Source organism: Eurosta solidaginis, chromosome X (genome assembly GCF_040869045.1).
Source record: "Eurosta solidaginis isolate ZX-2024a chromosome X, ASM4086904v1, whole genome shotgun sequence".
NCBI classification, from domain to species: domain Eukaryota; kingdom Metazoa; phylum Arthropoda; class Insecta; order Diptera; family Tephritidae; genus Eurosta; species Eurosta solidaginis.
The window spans coordinates 117,221,922-117,231,689 of record NC_090324.1 but is presented as its reverse complement, the minus strand read 5'-3'; the positions used below and the strand labels follow the sequence as shown (position 1 = coordinate 117,231,689).

The 9,768-nt window shown below is 37.3% G+C and overlaps 1 pseudogene; it reads left to right on the top strand.

Annotated features, from left to right (window-relative positions):
• Nucleotides 1–1,728: 1,728 nt before the first annotated feature.
• On the top strand, nucleotides 1,729–2,613 carry LOC137235094 (uncharacterized; annotated as a pseudogene).
• The last annotated feature ends 7,155 nt before the right edge of the window (nucleotides 2,614–9,768 follow it).

Below are 9,768 nucleotides of genomic sequence, written 5' to 3'. Positions count from 1 at the left end.
AAAATTTTAAGAGACAATTTCATGCCGACATTTAAGGTAATTACTTCATGCGGAATATCATATGAAAATTGCGATCTGAGCAGCAATTTTTTTGATGTTTTCAAGAACTCGTATCGAGTATCTAATTACATTTCAAAAAAATATTACAGATTCAAGGTCAGATTTATCATCGAGCTGGATCCTTATTGCCGTATCCTGATGCTGATCATCAATTTCTGCAAATCTATTTTATCGGAGATGCAAATTGTGAATTGGATCCGCGTTGTACAACTGCTGCGCATGCAAGGTGACAAATTGTTTCTGAACTTCAAACCTTCTTACATCAGTACAATGAATTAATTCGATTGTTTAAAACCGCTCTCGATCGTATGCCATCTGATGATCACAGAATCGTTATAAGGGCTGACAAAACGCCCTTTGGAGAGCATGCGAGACGATATTGTGCGATATTGTGCTACATCGAAGAAATTAAAAATTACGGCGTGTTTCAGAGCTTCACCGCAGCTTTGATGCATTACAATATCCATTATTGCACTGGAAAGGTGACAACGGCTATCATATCAATATACGAATGACAGATCCACGAACCGGTAAAATTAAATGAATTCAATTTAATATGTGTTGTATTTATTTCATAACAAGAAGACCTGACTTAAATTTTCTGATAATGTATTCATCATAGGTCGTGACGTACAAAAAAGAGTTAGTGCGATGAATTATTATTCGTATAGATTCATGATTCGCCCACAAGAAGACAACTTTATTATGCGATGTTGCAAACTTTTCCACCAATACGTTGTTGACATGTATGCGAAAATTGAAGCAGAACGCTTTAATTATCTTAAATTCAATCAAGCCAAATAACGTTCGGAAGAATACATACACTTGCGAGATGCAATAATGAATGATGGCAATGTTAATGATATCGGACGTTTAACAATTTTACCATCGACATATGTTGGCAGTCCGCGCAACATGCAGGAATATACGCAAGATGCAATGTCATACGTTCGCAAATATGGTCGTCCCGACCTATTCATAACATTCACATGCAATCCACAGTGGTCTAACATAAAAAACAATTTATTTGATGGTCAGAATCCAACAGATCGACACGATATAACAGCACGTGTATTTCGACAAAAAGTAAGAGCACTGATGGATTTGATTATCAAATTGCGAACTTTTGGGGAGGTGCGTTGCTGGATGTATTCGATTGAATGCCAAAAGAGAGGGCTGCCGCACGCGCATATATTGATATGGCTGGTTCGTAAAATAACACCCGATCAATTGATATCATTATATCAGCTGAAATTCCAGATGAAATCAGTGATCCAGAATTATATGAAGTTGTCGCGAAAAATATGAACCATGGCCCTTGCGGTTAGATAAATATGAATTCGCCATGCATGATCGATGGAAAATGTTCAAAACAGTATCCAAGAGCATTAACTTCGGATACTATTACAGGTGCCGACGGATACCCGTTGTACCGACGTCGGTAACTGGAGGATAATGGCCATAAAACAACAATTAAAATACGCAATCAAGACGTTGAAGTTGATAATCGTTGGATTATGCCTTATTGTCCACTATTGTCAAAAGTGTTTCAGGCTCACATAAATGTTGAGTACTGTAATTCTGTGAAATCGATTAAATACATTTGCAAATATGTGAATAGAGGCAGTGATATGCCTGTTTCTAGAGTAGCTGGTGACAATAGCATTGATGAAATCGCACAATATCAAATGGGGCGCTACATTAGCACTAATGAAGCTCTTTGGAGAACTTATTCATTTCCAATTCATGAGCGATATTCTGCTGTGTTTCATTTGGTTGTTCATCTTGAAAATGGCCAGCGTGTGTCTTTTACCGATGCAAATGTACAGCAGAGAGCAGAACAACCACCAGCAACAACATTAACTGCATTATTTCAATTGTGCGAAAGCGATAACTTTGCCAGAACGTTGCTGTATTCAGATGTAACGCATTATTTCACTTGGACTGCAAAGAGATGGCAACGACGTAAACAAGGAACACCTCTTGATGGCCATCCGGGTGTTTTTTTTTGCAGATACCATGGGAGGATTTTACACAGTTCATCCAAACAATGCAGAATGTTATTATTTGCGATTGTTGTTAGTAAATGTTGTTGGGCCACGTTCATTTCAACATTTGCGAAGAGTGAGCGGTCATTTATGTATGACGTATCGTGAAGCATGCGAGCAATTAGCTTTGCTTGAAAATGATGCGCATTAGGATTTAACGCTTCACGATGCAGCGATTGCTCCTTCTCCACATCAAATACGTATTTTATTATTATTCGTGTCAACATGTTTTCCATCAAATCCTCTTGAATTGTGGAATAAATACAAAGATTTTATGGCAGAAGACTATTTGATTCGAATGCGTCATCACACAAGAAACACTGATTTGCTGATTTCATTGGAAATGTATAATGAGGCATTGATAGCGATTGAAGATATGTGCCTTACGATTGCAAATAAAGGATTAGGGCAATTAGGTTTGTCACCACCCAATCGTTCAATGCATAATTTATTTGATCGAGAATTGCAACGTGAACAACAGTATGATCCCAATGAATTGCAAACATTTGTGAATTTAAATGTTCCTAAATTAAATGACCATCAAAAACATGTATATGATACCATCATCCAAGCGGTACAAAATGAAGTCAGTGGATTATATTTTTTGTATGCGCCTGGTGGTACGGGAAAAACATTTGTGATATCACTCATTTTGGCAGCCATTCGATTGCACCGAAAAATTGCATTGGCACTTGCTTCGTCGGGAATCGCTGCTACTCTATTGGATGGTGGACGAACAGTGCACTCTGCATTAAAATTGCCGTTGAATGTGCAGGTATGCTTATATTTATTGATTGATCACTTTAAAATTTAATCGATATTAATTAAAATGTAATTATTTTCAAATTAACAGGTGATTGAACATCCCACGTGCAATATTTCAAGAAATTCTGCGATGGCAAAAGTTTTGCAACTAGCAGCAATTATTCTATTGGATGAATGTACAATGATGCATAAAAGCGCTGGAAGCATTACACCGTACAATGCAAGATTTTTGGTGGTGCATTAATATTATTGTATGGATTTTCGACAAATATTGCCTGTGGTTCCACAATCAACACCGGCGGATGAGATCAACGCATGTATAAAGTCTTCTCTTCTGTTGCGATCTGTGCAAAAATTGACATTGAACATAAATATGCGCGTTCAATTCCACAACGACCTATCTGCAGATCGGTTCTTGAAGCAATTGTTAGCTATTGGCAATGGAAAAGTTCGAGTCGATAATACAAATGGATTGATTACATTGCCGAACAATTTCTGTACCATTCTCCAATCAACAGAAGAGTTGATTGAAAGTATGTTTCCAAATATTGTTCAAAATTACAGGAATCACAATTGGTTGAGAGAATGCGCAATACTGGCACCAACAAATTTACACGTCAAATCCCAATGCACATAATTTTCAAGCAAAACTAATTGCTCGCATGCTTCACGATACGTCATACATAAATGACCATTCACTCTTCGCAAATGTTGAAATGAACGTGGCCCAACAACATTTACTAACAACAATCGCAAATAATAACATTCTGTATTGTTTGGATGAACTGTGTACAATCTTCCCATGGTATCTGCAAAAAACACACCCGGATGGCCATCAAGAGGTGTTCCTTGTTTACGTCGTTGCCTTTGCAGTCCAAGTGAAATGATGCGTTACATCTGAATACAGCAACGTTCTGGCAAAGTTATCGCTTTCGCACAATTGAAAGAATGCAGCTAATGTTGTTGCTGGTGGTTGTGCTGCTCTCTGCTGTACATTTGCATCGGTAAAATACACACGGTAAAAAACGCACGCTGGCCATTTTCAAGATGAATAGCCAAATGAACAGCAGGATATCGCTCATGAATTGAAATGAATAAGTTCTCCAAAGAGCGTCATTAGTGCTAATGTAGCGCCCCATTTGATATTGTGCGATTTCATCAATGCTATTGTCACCAGCTACTCCAAAAACAGCCATATCACTGCCTTTATTCACATATTTGCAAATGTATTTAATCGATTTCACAGAATTACAGTACTGAATATTTATGTGAGTTTGAAATACTTTTGACAATAGTGGAGAATAAGGCACAATCCAACGATTATCAACTTAAACGTCTTGATTGCGTATTTTAATTGTTGTTGTATAGCCATTATCCTCCAGTGACCGACGTCGGTACAACGGGTATCCGTCGGCACCTGTAATAGTATCCGACGTTAATGCTCTTGGATACCGTTTTGAATATTTTCCATCGATCATGCATGGCGAATTCATATTTATCTGACCGCAAGGGCCATGGATCATATTTTTCGCGACAACTTCAAATAGTTATGGATCACTGATTTCATCTGGAATTTCAGCTGATATAATGATATCAATTTTATTGGGTGTTATTTTACGAATCAGCCATATCAAGATATGCGCGTGCGGCAGCCCTCTCTTTTGCCATTCAATCGAGTACATCCAGCAACGCACCTCCCGAAAAGTTCGCAATTTGATAATCAAATCCATCAGTGCTCTTACTTTTTGTCGAAATACACGTGCTGTTATATTGTGTCGATCTGTTGGATTCTGACCATCAAATAAATTTTTTTTTATGTTAGACCAATGTGGATTGCATGTGAATGTTATGAATAGGTCGGGACGACAATATTTGCGAACGTATGACATTGCATCTTGCGTATATTCGTTCATGTGGCACGGACTGCCAACATATGTCGATGTTGAAATTGTTAAACGTCCGATATCATTAACATTGCCATGATTCACTGTTGCGTCTCGCAAGTGTATGTATTCTTCCGATCGTAATTTGGCTTGGTTGAATCAAAGATAATGAAGGCGTTCTGCTTCAATTTTCGCATACATGTCAACAACGTATTGGTGGAAAGGTTTGCCACATCGCATAATAAAGTTGTCTTCTTGTGCGCGAATCATGAATCTATACGAATAATAATTCATCGCACTAACTGTTTTTTGTACGCCACGACCTATGATGAATACATTATCAGAAAATTAACGTCAGGTCTTCTTGTTATGAAATAAACACAATACATATTAAATTGAATTCATTTAATTTTACCGGTTCGTGGATCTATCATTCGTATGTTGATATGATAGCCGACGTCACTTTTCCAGTGCAATAATGGATATTGTAATGCATCAAAGCTGCGGTGAAGCTCTGAAACACGCCGTAATTCTTCATTTCTTCGATGTAGCACAATATCGCACAATATCTTCTCGCATGCTCTCCAAAGGGCGTTTTGTCAGCCCTTGTAACGATTCTGTGATCTTCAGATGGCATACGATCGAGAGCGGTTTTAAACAATCGAATTAATTCATCGTACTGATGTAAGAATGTTTGAAGTTCAGAAACAATTTGTCGCCTTGCATGCGCAGCAATTGTACAACGCCGATCCAATTCACAATTTACATCTCCGATAAAATAGATTTGCAAAAATTGATGATCAGCATCAGGATACGGCAATAAGAATCCAGCTCGATGATAAATCTGACCTTGAATCTGTAATATTTTTTTTGAAATGTAATTAGATACTGGATACGAATTCTTGAGCACATCAAAAAAATTGCTGCTCAGATCCCAATTTTCATAGGATATTCCGCATGAAATTGTCTCTTACAATTTTGGTCGCACCAAAAGATGTCATTTGAAATGCCGCATTTTATTCTTGAATGTGAGACAAAAAATTCTTAGACGTTTGCGACATTCCAAAAATGAATGAATGAAGTGGATCGGGGGGAGATTCAAATGCTGGTAGTCTCACTTTTCCATTAGCACAACACATGCCAGGACATCTCACCGTCATTCCACCAAAATTGGCATGTTCACTATAATCATTTTCGCTATTGTAAGCGAAAGTAGCGTATTCCATCTCTTGCACAGCACGACGTGAAAGTCGTGTCGTTCGTCTCGATGCTGGATTTAATGGATTTGGATCTGTCGATCTATGACGACGTGCGTTTCGTAATTGTTGTACTTGGTTTTGTTATGTGCGTTCCTCTACACTTTGCGCTCTCCTTTGATTAAATCTATAGGTAGAATTACGCGTACGTCGACCTATAGTTGATCGTCTTGTTGGTGGCATTTTGATGCATATGATGAAATTATGGAAAAAATCTTTTTTAATTGTGTTTTCTTGCACTGAATACTCTTAAAATTACTTTTTAAATTAATAATAGTTGAAGAAATGTGGAGTGTTTTCTACATCTATGTATATGCCAAATCAATAGGCAAACGAAATTTGGTTTTTATATGGCTTTATTTTGTCGTAACTCTTTGACGATTACAAATTCAATGATCTTACATGCTAAGAAAAAATTCAAATTAGGCAGCGGAATTTATGTTTAGGAATTTTCCATGGAAAAGTCCTGCTATTTAATGTTGACAAAATACGCGATGAGTGCGAAGAGTATATAGGCAAAGTAATATTAGTGCAGGTGAGTGTGCATTATGTTGCTGCAGTGGGAGTGGGAGTGCAGTGCATTGAGGAATATGCGATAATAGCAAAGTGATAAAAAAAGCGAAAAACAAAAGCGAAGACGGTGACGTTACGTTGTACAACAAAAGCATGAATGCGTGCGATGAGTGGGAGTGTGTGTTTGTATGTATGCAAATTATTAACTTAACGAAGATATGTTGGAAAGGCAGGCGTGAACAATAGTTACCATCAGAAGAAAGTGATTGATAAACATTTGCATTTGGACAGGTTCACCCGTTTAACATTTGTATGCTGTCAATGAAATTAACTTGTAATAGGTTGGATCGATTTTTTTTCGTTAGGTCGGACCGAAATGTAAACTTTTTTTCAAATTTTGAATTTTTTCTAAAAAAAAATCATAACTCAAGAATGGCTAAACGGATTTGGGATTTCAAAATCAACTAACCATCATCTCTCCTTCCTGTATCTTTCCTAAAAATTTCATGGAAATCTTTCTAACCGTCTTCGAGTTATGGAGTGAAAATCAAAATGTACACTTCTTTTTATATATATAGATTAGCGGTATCCAACAGCTGATGTTCTGGGTCACCCTGGTCCACATTTTAGTCGATATCTGGAAAACGCCTTCACATATATAACTACCACCACTCCCTTTTAAAACCCTCATTAATACCTTTAATTTGATACCCATATCATACAAACAAAGTCTAGAGTCACCTCTGGTCCTCCTTTATGGCGATATATCGAAAATGCGTCCAACTATAGAACTAAGGCCTCCTCGCTTTTAAAATACTCATTAACACCTTTCGTTTGATATCCATATTGTACAAACGCATTCTAGAGTCACCCCTGGTCCACCTTTATGGCGATATCTCGAAAAGGCGACCACCTATACATCTACCACCACTCCCTTTTAAAACCCTCATTAATACCTTTAATTTGATACCCATATCGTACAAACACATTCTAGAGTCACCCCTGGTCCACCTTTATGGCGATATCTCGAAAAGGCGTCCACCTATAGAACTAAGGCCCACTCCCTTTTAAAATACTCATTAACCCCTTTCATTTGATACCCATATTGTACAAACAAATTCTAGGGTCACCCCCGATCCACCTTTATGGCGATATCTCGACACGGCGTCCACCTATGGAACTAAGGATCACTCACTTTTAAAATACTCATTAACACCTTTCATTTGATACCGCTATCGTACAAACAAATTCTAGAGTGAACCCTGATCCATGTTTATGTGCTAAGCCCTCGCCTTTTAAAATTCTCATTAACATCTTTCATTTGAAACCCATATCGTACAAACAAATTCTAGAGTCAGCCCTGGTCCACCTTTATGGCGATATCCCTAAATGGCGTCCAGCTATAGAAGTATGGCCCACTCCCTCATAAAATACTCTTTAATACCTTTCATTTGATACAGATGTCATACAAACACATTCCAGGGTTATCCTCGGTTCATTTTCCTACATGGTTATTTTCCCTTATGTTGTGACCATAGCTCTCAACCGAGTATGTAATGTTCGGTTACACCCGAAATTAACCTTCCTTACTTGTTTTACATGAATCCTGTAGCGAACTGTTATAACTATAATGACACTTTTTTAATATTTTAACCAACTAAATACCCGAAAATGCAACACTATTCTAATAAATATCTAAACAATTCTATTTGGTTTTAGCTAATTGTAGTTTCACTCCTTTGTTCTATGAATAAATAAATGAATAGTAAGTAATACCTTTAATTTAACTTATGTATTTTTTTAATTCGAAAAAACTGTATTGTACTATTCACGTAAGCGTGTACTTCAAATTATCAGTTCATTTAGTTATTTTTGCTTACTCCAGGGGTCGGCATTTAGTGGCCCAATTATGCACACTCAATTCACACGTATTCTTATTCTCTTTATTTTAGTAGTCACTGAGCATTTGGCGCAGTAACATCGATTGTGTGCGTCTCGCAATGTTGACGAATGTTATTAGCAAGCAACAAGCAAAGATCGTTTGTTAATTTTTTCAATGCGCACAAGCGAAAAATATTTAATGTTGACCAATCCTTTTGCGCAAATACAATGTATTTAATTGTATAAACCTTTTCCTTCCCATTGTGCGCATTAAAAATATAATAACAAACAATTTTGTCTTGTTGCTTGCTAATAAGCGAATGAACTAAGCAAACCGATGCATCAAGTGATGTGCGCGAATATAGCGCTCTCACTAACACATCTGCATTTCCAATTTGCCGATGCCTGGGTTACTCTATTACAAAATTAAATACATTGACAAAAATAATTTGTATATAGATATTTTGATAAGCATGCTAACGTGAAAAGCCCATATATGTATTTTATTTTCGGGGCCGCAGGTAAAGGCTAGTCTAATATTTAATCTAATATCTAATATAATCTAATCTAATCTAATCTAATCTATCTAATATATTTATAAATGGGAAAGTTTGGATGTTTAGATGTTTGGATGTTTGGATGTTTGTCCAGACGTTTGTCTTTGTGACTCAATCACGCAAGAACGGCTGGACCGATTTGGATGAAATTTGGCACGCATATAGCCAATAGTCTAGAAGGATCTACTAGCTATATTTTTTTGAAAAGGGGGGAAGTCCGCGCCCCCTTGGAACAGTTATAATTTAGTTATTGTATTTTTTTGTCTTTGTGACTGAATCACGCCAGAACGGCTACACGGATTTTGATGAAATTTGGGACACAGACAGCAGTCTACTAGCGAAATTTTTTTCGAACATGGAAAGAGGGGTAGGGGTCCCACGACCCCTTCGAGCACTTAATTTTTAATAATGTTTACACATTATAACTTTACGTATACAGGCCTTCACCAATATCACAGACTCAATGGGTCAAATAAGTCGAGGGCTTACAAAGTGAGCAGTGACACCCTCCGCCCCCCCCCCCTTTCTCTCCCCCAGTGGTGTAAAATCTATAAATTTTCTCATAAAGCAATAGTTTTTGGTATCTGGCACATCAGATCGAGATCTAAACAATTTTGGAAAAACGATCAGTTGTCCTCTCCTTCTCCTCCCGCCATCCGCCCTCCATCAATTGTTTTTATTAGCACGCTTTTATTAGCTTTACCTGTTTGTTTCTTTGTAACTTTTCATTCGCTCCAACGCGCCTGCTGCCTTATTAACATGGTTTTATAATTAGCTTCACCTTATTTGTAATCCCGTTAGGGTC